Source organism: Pleurodeles waltl, chromosome 3_1 (assembly GCF_031143425.1).
Source record: "Pleurodeles waltl isolate 20211129_DDA chromosome 3_1, aPleWal1.hap1.20221129, whole genome shotgun sequence".
In the NCBI taxonomy this organism is placed as follows: domain Eukaryota; kingdom Metazoa; phylum Chordata; class Amphibia; order Caudata; family Salamandridae; genus Pleurodeles; species Pleurodeles waltl.
This window is the reverse complement of record NC_090440.1, coordinates 177,339,067-177,351,790: the sequence shown is the minus strand read 5'-3', so window position 1 is coordinate 177,351,790 and position 12,724 is coordinate 177,339,067.

Genomic DNA, 12,724 nt, shown 5'->3' with positions numbered 1-12,724 from the left:
CTCCCTGAACCCCATGTAGCGTTCTTCCTGCTGTGCCTGGATCTCAGTGAACCTGGCCAGTACCGTCGCCATCGTTTCTTGGGAGTGGTGGTATGCCCCCATGATGGTGGTGAGGGCCTCTTGGAGAGTGGGTTCCCTGGGCCTCTCCTCCCCCCCCTGTCGCACAGCAGCCCTCCGAGCTGCCCGGTTTCCCCCGGCCTCTGTCCCCTGGCCGGTGTGCCCGCTCCCACTGCCCCCAGGTCCCTGTTGTTGTTGGGGTGTTGGGTTAGCCTGGGTGCCCTGTAGTGGCAGACACACCGCTGATTGAGCTGTCCTAGAGACAGAGGCATGGGCCCGCTGGGTGGGAGCTGTGCTGGTGTCGGCAGAGGGGGTCGGGTCTGGTGTGGCCTGTGTCTGGGTGAGGGGAACCGACTGCCCAGAGGTCCCCGATGGTCCGGGCTGGTCATCAGGTTCACTGTCGACAGAGCTGCTATCCTCAGTGTGGGCCTGTTCCGGTGGTGGGATGGACACTTCTGGACCCTCCTGGCTGGTGTGTTGTCGTTCGGGTCCTGCATGGGGTAAGAGAGTTTGGTTATTGTTTCTGTGTGTGCAATAGCATGCGTGTTGTGGGTGCCCTTGTCCCCCAGTGCAGGCATTCCCTGGAGGGAGGTGTTGTGAGGGTATTTAGTGGGGGGGAGGGGTTAGTGCAGTGGTCATGCTTAGGTGATGGGTGCCCATGGTTTGTGTTGGCATGCAGGAGTTGGTGTTGGGATGGGTGGGTTGTGCTGGTGAGACATTGTCAGGAAGGATGTGTGCTGGGGGGTTGGGGGTGAGGGTGGGGGTGTGGGTTGGCATGCTGGTGGGGTGGGGGGGATATAGTAGTTGAGATGGGACTTACCAGAGTCCATTCCTCCGGCTACTCCTGCGAGGCCCTGAGGATGCAGGATGGTCAAGACCTCTTGCTCCCACGATGTAAATTCGGGAGGGGTGGGTGGGGGTCCGCCGCCAGTCTTCTGGACCGCGATGTTGTGCCTGGAGACCATCGATCGGACCTTCCCCCGTAGGTCGTTCCATCTTTTGCGGATGTCCTCCCTATTCCTGGGATGCTGTCCCACCGCGTTGACCCTGTCCACGATCCGCTGCCATAGCTCCGCCTTCCTGGCTATACTGGTGTGCTGCATCTGCGAGCCGAAGAGCTGGGGTTCCACTCTTAGGATTTCTTCCACCATGACCCGGAGTTCTTGGTCGGAAAATCGTGGGTGCCTTTGGGGTGCCATGGGGTGGTGTGGGTGAGGTGTGGGGTGGTGTATGTGATGATGAGTATGTTGGTGTGTGGTGCTTTGTGCTACTATGTGGTGTGTGTGATGGTGTAGTGTGCCTCAGTGTGTCTTGCTTTGGATTGTCTGCTGTGTCTCTCTCTCCTTCTCTCAGTAATTAGGGTCGCAGGGGTTTGTGGGGGATGTGGGTGTGTGTTTTATAGTTGGTTGATTGTGTGGGAGTGGTGTGTGTATGTGTATCAGGTGTGTGTATTTCAAATTGTCCAATGTGGCTGTGTTTTGGTGATGTGTGTGTATTCTGACCGCGGCGGTGTGTAGCGCCAATGGAATACCGCGTTTGAATGACCGCCGTGTGGATTCGTGGGTCGTAATGGCATGGGCGTATTTCTGTTGGCGTGACGGTGGAGGTTTGGTCATCTCCAGTTTATCGCTGCCCGCCGATGTGGCGGGCTGCAGTGGAGGACGGATTTTTGGAGGTTTGGCCGTTGTGGGTCAGAATGACCGTGGCGGTTGACCGCGGCCGCGGCGGTGTTATGGCGGTCTTCTGACCGGCGGTAAGGGCATTTTACCGCCGAGGTCAGAATCACCCCCTATGTGTGACCAGGGCCTGTAAATCAAATGCTACTAGTGGGCCAGTAGCACTGGTTGTGCCACCCACACAAGTAGCCTTCCAAAGATGTCTCAGACCTGCCACTGCAGTGTCTGTGCACAGTTTTAAACTGCCATGTCCACTTGGCAAGTGCACCCACTTGCCAGGCCTAACCCTTCCCTTTTATTGCATGTAAGTCACCCTAAAGTAGGCCTAGGAAGCCCCCTGGGCAGGACGCAATGTAGTGATGTTTTTCACAAGTCCTGATAGTGAAATACTGTGTATTTTGTTTTTCACTATTGAAAGGCTATCTCTTCTATAGAATAGCATGGGGTCTGCCTTGAAACACCTTTCAAGTGCAGATTCTCTGGGGAAGATGATAGGAAGTTGCAGTTTTGGATCTCTGAACCCACAATTTAAAAATACATCTTTTAGTGAAGATGGTTTTTAAATTGGGAGTTTGAAAATGCCACTTTTAGAAAGTGAGCATTTTCTTGCTTAACCATTCTGTGCCTGCCTGTGGAATTCACGTCTCTGTAACTGACAGATGGGACCTCCTGCATACACTCTAGACAGTCACACAAAAGTATCTTAGGTGTACCTTGCATATCCTGATGGGTCTTCCAGGTCTTCCTGGGTTAGAGTGGTGAGAGGAGCTAACACATGCACTTGAATAGGACTGGACCTGTCCTGCACAAAGATGTCTGGCCCTCCTTGAGAGTGTCTCAGACAGTGTAGGAAAGAACTAGATCTTGTTAGGAGAAAGGATTGCCTTTGAAGTTTGCCTACTTGAACTACAATAAGTAGTGGGGCCCTGACCCCAAAACGTGAGATCTTTTGGACTAAGGAACCTGCCAAGAAGAAAATTTGGAGAAGCTGTCAGAAGGGACTTCCACTTTGCGGCTTGCTTTGCTGTGTTGGTCTGCTGCTTGCTGCTTCTGTTTTGGGCAGTGAAAGGACTGGACTGAACTTTCTGTAACTTATTTCCTGAGTTTCTCCAAGGGCTTGAGGTAGAGCTTGCCTCCTGTTGGAATTCTTAGGAACATCAAAGACTTGAAGTTAATCTGCAAACAGCACTGGGAATTGTGTGTTTTGTGCTGCAACAGAAGAAAAAGAACTATGATGCCACCAACGATGCTGCTGCCTGCACCGTGACCTGAATTACTGCACAGAGCATCGCTCTGCTTCACAATACAACCCTTGTCTCACTGTCGCTGCTGCCTAATGCCATCATTGAGCCACTGCTTGCACCGTGACTTGTGGGCACTGCACTCTGCATCACCTCACTTCACACCGCAGCCCTGGTACCACCGCTGCTGCTGCTCCACGCTGACGCCACTTCCTGCACCGTGGCCAGTGGACACCACTCATGAGTGTAGGAAAGTACCATCTTCCTTGACATTTTACCCCTATTTTTACCTGTATTTCAGTATGTTTTTGCCTGTCTCACTGGGATCCTGCTGGTCAGGACCCCAGTGCTCATAGTTTATGGCCTAATGTGTGTATCTGTACAGTGCTTGACTGTGTCACTGAGGCTCTGCTAATCAGAACCTCGTTGCTTATGCTCTCTCTGCTTTTAAATTTGTCACTGTAGGCTAGTGACTTCATTCACCAATTTCAATTGGCACACTGGACCTCCCTTATAAGTCCCTAGTATATGGTACCTAGGCACCCTGGGCATTGGGGTTCCAGGAGATCCACATGGGCTGCAGCATTTCTTTTGCCACCCATAAGGAGCTCCGACAAAACCCTTGCACAGGCCTGCCATTGCAGCCTGCGTGAAATAACGCACACGTTATTTCACAGCCATTTTCACTGCATTTAAGTAACTTATAAGTCACCTATATGTCTAACCTACACTTGCTGAGGGTTAGTTGCAAAGTTATTAAGTGTGAGGGCACCCTTGTACTAGCAAAGGTGCCCCCACATAGTTCAGGGCCATTTCCAGGGACTTTGTGAGTGCAGGGACGCCCTTATACGCGTGCAGTACATATAGGTCAATACCTTTATGTAGCTTCATAATGGTAACTCCGAATATGGCCATGTGACATGTCTAAGATCATGAAATTGTCCCCCCATTCCAAATCTGGTATTGGGGAGCCAATTCCTTGCATCCTGGGTGCTCCACCATGGACCCCCAGTACTGCCAAACCAGCTCTCTGAGGCTTGCACTGCAGCTACAGCTGCTGCCACCTCACAGACAAGGTTCTGCCCTCCTGGGGTCTGAGCAGCTCAGACCCAGGAAGGCAGAACAAAGCATTTTGTCTGAGAGGAGGGTGTTACACCCTCTCCCTTTGGAAATAGGTGTTACAGGTTGGGGAGGGGTAGCCTCCCACAGCCTCTGGAAATGCTGTGAAGGGCACAGATGGTGCCCTCCTTGCATAAGCCAGTCTACACCGAGTCAGGGACACCTTGTCCCCGGCTCTGGCGCGAAACTGGACAAAGGAGAGGGGAGTGACCACTCCCCTGTCCATCACCACCATTGAGGTGGTGCCCAGAACTCCTCCAGTATGTCCCAGACTCAAGCCATCTTGCTTTGCAAGGTGTGAGGGCACTCTGGAGGGCTCTGGGTGGCCAGTGCCAACAGGTGACGTCAGAGACCCCTCCTGATAGGTCCATATATGATAAGGTAGACAATCCACCTCTCAGGGCTATTTAGGGTCTCTCCTGTGGGTTCTCCAGATTCTACTAGCAAGTTTCTTCAGGAATCCTCTGCAACTACTACTTCATCCTCTGACCTCGGATCAACCGCAGCCTGCTCCAGGAACCTCTGTAATGGCAACAAAGTATCCACAGGGGATACTTTTCTTCTGCAACTTCAGCTCCAGCCAGCAACTGTGACAGTTTCCACAGTGTGCATGCTCTGTGGACTCCCTGTCTTCATCCTGCACCAGAAGGACCGAAGAAATCTCTAGAGGAGTGACAAAGTCACTCCCCTGCTCTCGCAGGCACCTTCTAAGATGCAACTGGTACCCTTGGACTCCTCTCACAGTGACAAGCATGCTCCTAAGGACACAGAGGGTAGACCCCATCGACATAGACTGCCCTGAGGTCCTGCTGATGCAATTTGGAGGAGGTAAGACCTTGCCTTCCCTGAAAGCAACGGTACCCCTGTGTATTGCATCTTCTTCACCTCCTGAGGCCTCTGTGCACTATTTGCAAACTTCCTTCATGCACAGCCTGGCCCAGGTCACCAGCACTCCATCCTGTGACGCTTAACTCGCTGAGTTGTTCTCCGGCGGTGTGGGACCTTCCTTTGTTGTGCTGAACCAACCACATTTTACACCTCCTTTGCTCCCATGTCCTGGAACTCCCATGGGTGCTGCCTGGCATCCTGAGGGCTCTCTAAAGTGCTGAGAGCCCCCTCTTCCTTCTCAGACAGAGTTGAGGCCCCAGCTCCCTTCTGGGTCCAACCAGCGCCATTTTGACACAAAATGCATATTTGTCGTAACCAAGGCTTGTTGGCGACTTCCAACACAAAATCACATCTGCACCTATCTTCACGTCGTGGAACATCTTTTGCATCATGCAGGAACCCACTGGCATCTTCCTATGGTGCATTCTGCAGTCTTCGTCCGACCAGGGACTATTCTTTTGCACCCTCTTCTGGGTTGGCAGGGGCTTCTGTCCTTCCTGGAATGTCTTTCGACTTCTGGACTTGGTCCCCTTCTTTTGCAGGTCTTCAGGTCCAGGAATCCAGCAGTTGTTGTCTGCAGACTTGGTTGGTTACTGCAATAATCCATATCACGAGGTGTAGTGTGTCCTAAGGAAACTTGCAGTACTTTACTCCTGCTTTTCTGGGCTCTGGGTTGGGGTAATTTACGTACCTTTACTGTATTCTTGTTTGCACTATCCTATGACTAATTACTTGTCTAATTTTGGTGCCTAGTTTATATATTGTGTATAATACTTACCTCCAGAAGAAGTATTGTCTCTTAGATATTTTTGGTACTGTGTCACCCAAATAAATACCTTTATTTTTGGTAACACTGAGTAGTGTCTTTACTTGTGTAAAAGTACTGTGTAACTACAAGTGGTATTGCATGAACTTTGCATGTCTCCTAGTTCAGCCTAAGCTGCTCTGCTATAGCTACCTCTATCAGCTTAATCTGCTAGAACACTACTACTTCACTAATAAGGGATAACTGGATCTGATATAAGGTGTATGTACCCAAGGTACCCACTACAAACCAGGCCAGCCTCCTACATTGGTGGTGCAGCAGTGGGATAAGTACTTGCAATTGCTTTACCACTTTTGTTACTGGTGCTTTTCACAAGAAAGGCTTGCTCCAATACTTAGAGCATATATTTCTAACTTTCTGAAAATTCTTTAAACTTTGCAAAAGTTTTTGCAAAGTCTTGAAAAGTTTTCTTCTTTTCTCTAAAAAGTTAGCTCTGTTATTCTACTAACTTTTTACTCACTTTCCCAATCTTTTTTTTCCTCTTTCAATATGTCTTCTGTAGAAGCTCCCCCTAGAGTTGTGAAAACAACATATGAAAGTCTTAACTTTAAAAGTTTGAGGGGTCTCTGTATTGAAAGAAATTTGGGGATTGGGAAGAACCCCAATAAAGAGTTCCTCTTAAATCTTCTCCTCCAAGATGACCAGGGACTCGGCACTGGTTCAGATCAGACAGTGGAAGAGGTAGAGGATGATTCCAACCAGGAGGGCTTAGAGGAGCAAACTGACAATCCTGGGGAGGGTACTTCCACAGATCAATCTGTCAATAAGCCACTTAGTACAACTGGTAGTGGGAAGGGTTCACACACAAGTAGGGCTCCCTTCACCCCTAGAGGCCAGGTCACTAGAGTGGCCCCTGTTAGAGATAGATCTACCTCTGCACACTCTCATATTACCTCTGTTTCAGAGGCATCCCACAATTCTAACCCTGAGGACCAGTATTGTCTTTACTTGTGTATAAGTACTGTGTAACTATAAGTGGTATTGCATGAGCTTTGCATGTCTCCTAGTTCAGCCTAAGCTGCTCTGCTATAGCTACCTCTATCAGCCTAAGCTGCTAGAACACTACTACTTCACTAATAAGGATAATTGGACCTAGTGTAAGGTGTAAGTACCCAAGGTACCCACTACAAACCAGGCAAGCCTCCTACAGTGAGGTACACAAAACATCGTCCCATCCCACACCGCAGCCCTGGTCCACCGGCGTCAGAGGCATCGACTCCAGCCTTGTCAACAGACTTTGCTGCTTGCACCGTGATCTGTGGGCACCCCACGAAGCATCGCCCCGCAGTGCTACCTTGAGTGAACTGACGACAGCGCTTCAGCAATGACACCGCTGCCTGCACTGGGACCTGAAGACACCACACACTGTATTGCCCCACTTCACACTGCAGCCCTGGTTCCACTGACAATGAAGGATGTCATCACGAGCCGCTGCCTGCAATGTGACCTGTGGGCACCACACATCGCATGGTCCCACTTCTCATCGCAGGCCCGACTCCAGCGCTCCTGACTTCACCCTCACGGAGTTCGATCTGCAACATGTGTGACTTCAAGGGCCCGATGACTCCTTCACCGACCTCCGGAACCAATGCCTGCCAACACCAGTGTTGCCACAACTTCAGAACTCATTGGAAGGTCCACAACGCACTGCATTGCCAAGGCACTGTTTGTGGGTCTTCCCGACACCATAGCTGGCCCGTGACCTCGTGGTCAGCCTGAACTATTGGATTTGTTTTTCACAACATCATGATAGCCCCAGACCGAACTATCGACTTCAAGGAACTGTATTTTGAACTGATTCTCACAAAATTTGTATTGTATGTTGGAGTTTTATCGTTTTGGTCTTGTTTTACACAGATAAACATTGGCTATTTTTCTAAAACTGATGGGGGTGTCAATTTGTAGTGTTTCACTCCATTACTGTGTGTTATGTGCAAATGCTTTACACATTGCTTCTGCGATAAGCCTTTCTGCTCATGTCAAGCTACCCAGGGGGCGAGCAGGGGTTATTTTAGGTGTGTAACCCGCTTATTCTGACTAGAAGGAAGGTTTCCTATTTGGGCAGGGTACAAACCACTACCAACTAGTTGCCCCCATTTCTAACATTTTCCTTATCTCACTAACCCATAAATTGTATACTTCCTCCTGCGCTTTTACTATTTAACTCAGACTGTTTGACTCCGACAAATATTCAGTTACTGGGACTCAAAACACCGCAGAAGCTACCTACATGAACAGGCTCTAAACACATAACTACTGACAAATTCACAACTTCCTGTCAGGCCCCATTTGGTAGCCAAAGGGCAGACAGGGGCTAGTAGACCACGACCAAGGTTGAGGTCGTTTGCCACTGGTGTCCTGGGGACTGTCATTCCAAACTGGGCCAAGTACACTTTTCCTCTCTTGACCTTTAAAGTATCAGTGAAACAGTGTGGGGAAAGATGGGGTAGGGACTCAGGACTCAACAGTTAAGGAACAGACACAATAAATCTCTGTCCAGCCTGGTGCTTGTCGTGCAGTAAAAGAAAGTACTTTACTATCACAGCAGTATGGAATACTACAAAATTAGGGGTACAGCTATAATGTTAAACAATCTCACCCACAGGCTTTTAATCAAGCACTCCACTATGTATGGCACCCTCCTCCCTGCTCTACAGCATTCCCCAATATCATTGGTGATCTCTCTGAAGACAAGGAGTGTCTTTAGGCAATGTTAGGTACACGTGCAAATTTAGAAAGTTGTTTCCATTTTCACATTTTGTAGGTGAGTTTGATAGTTCTGAGCCCAAAAATTCTCACATATAAGGATAACTTCCTATTATGGCGTATTCTTGTTTACATTACAAACTCTCAGTTTGGCATCTACTTTACTTGCCCAGTTGAGACATGGCTTGGCTTGTGCTGGAGGGTGCATGTGTCGCTTTATACAGGGGACATCTTCTTCGGCTTCCCTCGATCATGTTGATGGCCTCATGTCTTCCACTGGGACCACTGAAGATATCAGCACAGCCGGTTGAACTTGTGAATGCCATCCTCATGAGTAGGCTCACTCCTCAGGCTGGGCTAGCAGGCACTTGTCTTCTTCTGCAGTTGCAGCCTCCAGGCCCGACCGGTGGGTACATGCCCCCATCAGTAGGTGTGAACTATGGGCCACGGCAGATATCCTTCTTTGACAACAATGGTTCTCAGGTAGCACTTCACATTAATAGTGGTAGCTACAGACCTTCAGACTGCAGGAGTTGTTGATTGGCTCAAAGTTTATTGTATGCAGTTCACCATGAGAACCATGCTCTAGAGACTGGATGACCCATAATGGGATAAGTCAGCCTCTGTGGCACTCCTTCTTGTCAGTCATTTGTTTCTGAATGTTTGCTGCTCCAGGAACATTGCTGGGCTCCTCCTCCTGCAGGTAATGTACTGTTCTTCCCTCTGAGCAGACATGCATAATTCTAGGTCCAAAGTAGACACAGCTTCTCTAGCAGGTTGTGCAGACTTCAAGTGATATCCCCTCCCCTCTTGGGGACTGGCGGATGCAGACCTCTTTGAGTATTCAGCAGAGAGCTTCATTCCTTGGTCAAGAAAAACTTGGAACTGGACGTTGGGTGGTTTAGTGACCACTTTTATATTTAATTTCCAGATGGGGGATGTTTATCCACCTAAAAGGTATAGAACCTTGCACTGAGTTTCTTTCAGATGTTATTCTTTTGGCAGTAATGCAGACACAGCCTTTGTGGAAGACAATAGCCCATGCAGCAGGTAATGATGATGGGGGCTCCAAGCAGGTGTATCCAAATATGGTCACAATTAAGTGTTAGGATTCAGCATTTGGCTCTCTTCAACCTTCCTGAAGTGACAATAAGCTAAAGACAAAAGGGCAGGCAGGCCCTGACTAGAAACTTTCTCACCTTTGACAAAAGAATCCGCTGACTCACCCCTCTTCAGTACCATCCACCAAATACCAGTGCTCAGGAAAATCTGATCAGCAATGCCTTGCTAAATGCTCTTCATAGAATTTATAAGGGTAGCCTCTCACTTTCTCACTTCAGTGTCTGAGTCACCACCATTTAGCTTTGGAAATGGAAGCAATATATTTTCAATATCTAGAGGAAGCTGTATCCATCCTCCATATTGTGCCTTCCTAAGCTAGGAGCCACCAATAATGGATCCCAATGGTCCCAGCACACATACTCACAATGCACACAGTCTCACTACCATGTATGTATCAGACACACACAATGTATACATGCACTTAACATGCACACTGAATGTTAGAGCAATGATCTGGATGCCACATCGATGCTGAAGTTTCACCCGAGTGGGGCCAGTAGGCTACACTCCTCTCTGAGACAGAAAAAAAGGATCGTCCGGGACTATTAATGTACAAAAATTGGTATGATGCCACCAGTAATTTATGTCAACAACCCAGGACATGGACAGCAACAGGCCTTTAGTGACAAAAGAGCACAGCAGCTTTTGGGGTGCCGCTCCATGTCACAGAAGAATTTCTGGAGCTTGTGATTAATATAGACAGGCATAGGTCACAGGATGCACACTAGATTACTGTGTTAGCTTGGCCGCTAAAAGTTCAGGCAGTTTCACAAGCAGTTGGGTCACCAGGGCAGGAATAAATGCTGCTATACCATGCAAGGGATACTCATTTCCCAGCACCTACTCACCTATAACAAAAGCAGTAATTATATGGAAAAATGGCAGAGTACTTACATGCAGTTTCATGAAGAAGCTATATAAGCAATGTATGTTGATAACAATTAAACTCCCCAAATCTAAACCATGCTGAGCCCCTTGCTTAATATTCCATACACCCACACCACCAAAAGGCAACGCATCTGTTCAAAACTGTCTAGAAATAAATGCTACATGTACATAGAAACAAAAATATACTGTAACACATCATATGCAAACCTCAGAATCATTATGAAAATATGAAAGTGTTAGATGGCTCTAAAATTGTTTTTTAACAATGTGGTTATAGACGTTAGTTCACATGTACAATCATTTTTTAATTGATTTGTTTATTAGTTTTCTCCAACTTTATGACCAAGACCCCAAAGGGGCTTCAAGCATAAAATAAGTAGCAGTTACATATCGATTGGTCTGGTGGAGACACTGCAAAGTAGGCATAACATGCAGGTCAACAGTTAACAGCCAATCCCTTGTTACAGCCCATTAAGTTTATCAGTCATAAAACACAAATGAATCACATCCACCAGTAAATATGTGTGGGGTCTTACAGCTATTCACCAACAGCTGCTTTTCACTGTACCCTATCATGTTCTGGATCCACATACAGAACATATTTCCTACTACCATTTTTTTGTTGCGGCATTCTGCTAATGTAGAACGACCTAAACATAGTTCACTATTCAATGTCCTGTGGCATTCGTGCATCAGAGGGCAATAGAGTGAGTTAGTAGATAGCAATGCATGGAATCCCAAACATCCTTAGGCCCAAAAGCCAGGAGGCAGGGTTTCTTCATACAAGTCCAGCTGGTCATTACAATATATGAGGCCGGTGAGCCAGTCTTTGAATTTGGATGATCTTCACCTTCCCCATTGACAAACAATTTTGGGATATGCCAGTAATAATGCCAGTGCCACAAACTTTCTATAGCATGGTTCAATCTGCTGTGTGTATCCCAACAAAGCTAGTAGGGGGTGAGTGTGAGGGCAGGATCCACCATCACCCGCAGCGCACCCTCTATCTCACCAGAATACGCACAAATAGGGCTACATTCTCAAACTGAGGGGCATATTTATACTCTGTTTGTGCCAAATGTGCGTCAAAACTTTTGACACACAATCTGCTCAAACAGTGCACCATATTTAAAATTTGACGTCTGAATCCACGAACGCCAAAATCCCGCCTTGTGCATCATTTTCTGGATGCGGGAAATTGCCTTGCGTTAACAGCATGCAAGGTAGGCGTTCCCGTCCCAAAAATGACTTAAACAGCTGTGCGCCTTATTTATGCTACCGCGCAAAAATGACGCACAGCCGGGAGGCGGAAAATGGCGCACAACCCGATTTGCATAAAAAAATAACACCTGGGTCAGGGCAGACGTTAAAATGGGCAAACACACCACTACTTAAGTAAAATACACAGAAGCAACAGCAGAGCTCCAAAAGGAAGACATGGAGGTGCTTTTCATCCAGCATGCACACAGACGCAGAGCACAGGACCAACAACAGCAGCTTCCACAACACCAGCAGGGACCCCAAAGGCAACGCAGAAGGCAGGAGAGGATATTTCGCACCAGGACAACCCTTATGGGACTATGCCAACAAGACATAATTCAGAGGTACAGGCTTAACTGGCAAGCCATTCAGCAGCTGCTGTGCAACATTGAGCCACAGTTGGCACCCAGCATGCAGACACCCCACACCATTCCACCAGAAACCAAGCTGCTAGCTGTACTCCACATGTTGGCAAGTGGCTCCTTTCAAACCACTGGCGCCCTGGTTGCTGGGATCACACAGCCATCATTCTCCGCCTTCCTACCCAAGATACTGGATGCCATCATCTCACTCACACCCCGCCACATCAGCTTCCCCAATACACAGCAGAAGCAGCAGGAGCCAAAACAGGGGTTTTACCAAATGAATGGCTTCCCACACGTCCTTGGTGCCATTGACTGCACACATGTACGCATTGTGCCACCTGCTGCAACCGAACATCTATACCGCAACAGGAAGCACACACACTCCATTAATGTGCAGACCATTGTTGATCACCGGGGTTTGATCACCAACATTGTGGCAAAGTATCCTGGGAGTGTACATGATTCATTCATCTTCCGTCACTGCACCATCAATCAAAACTTCCTGGATGGACGATATGGAAATGGCTTACATGTTGGTAAGTACAGAAACCTACTTATATACACACTGCACAGCAA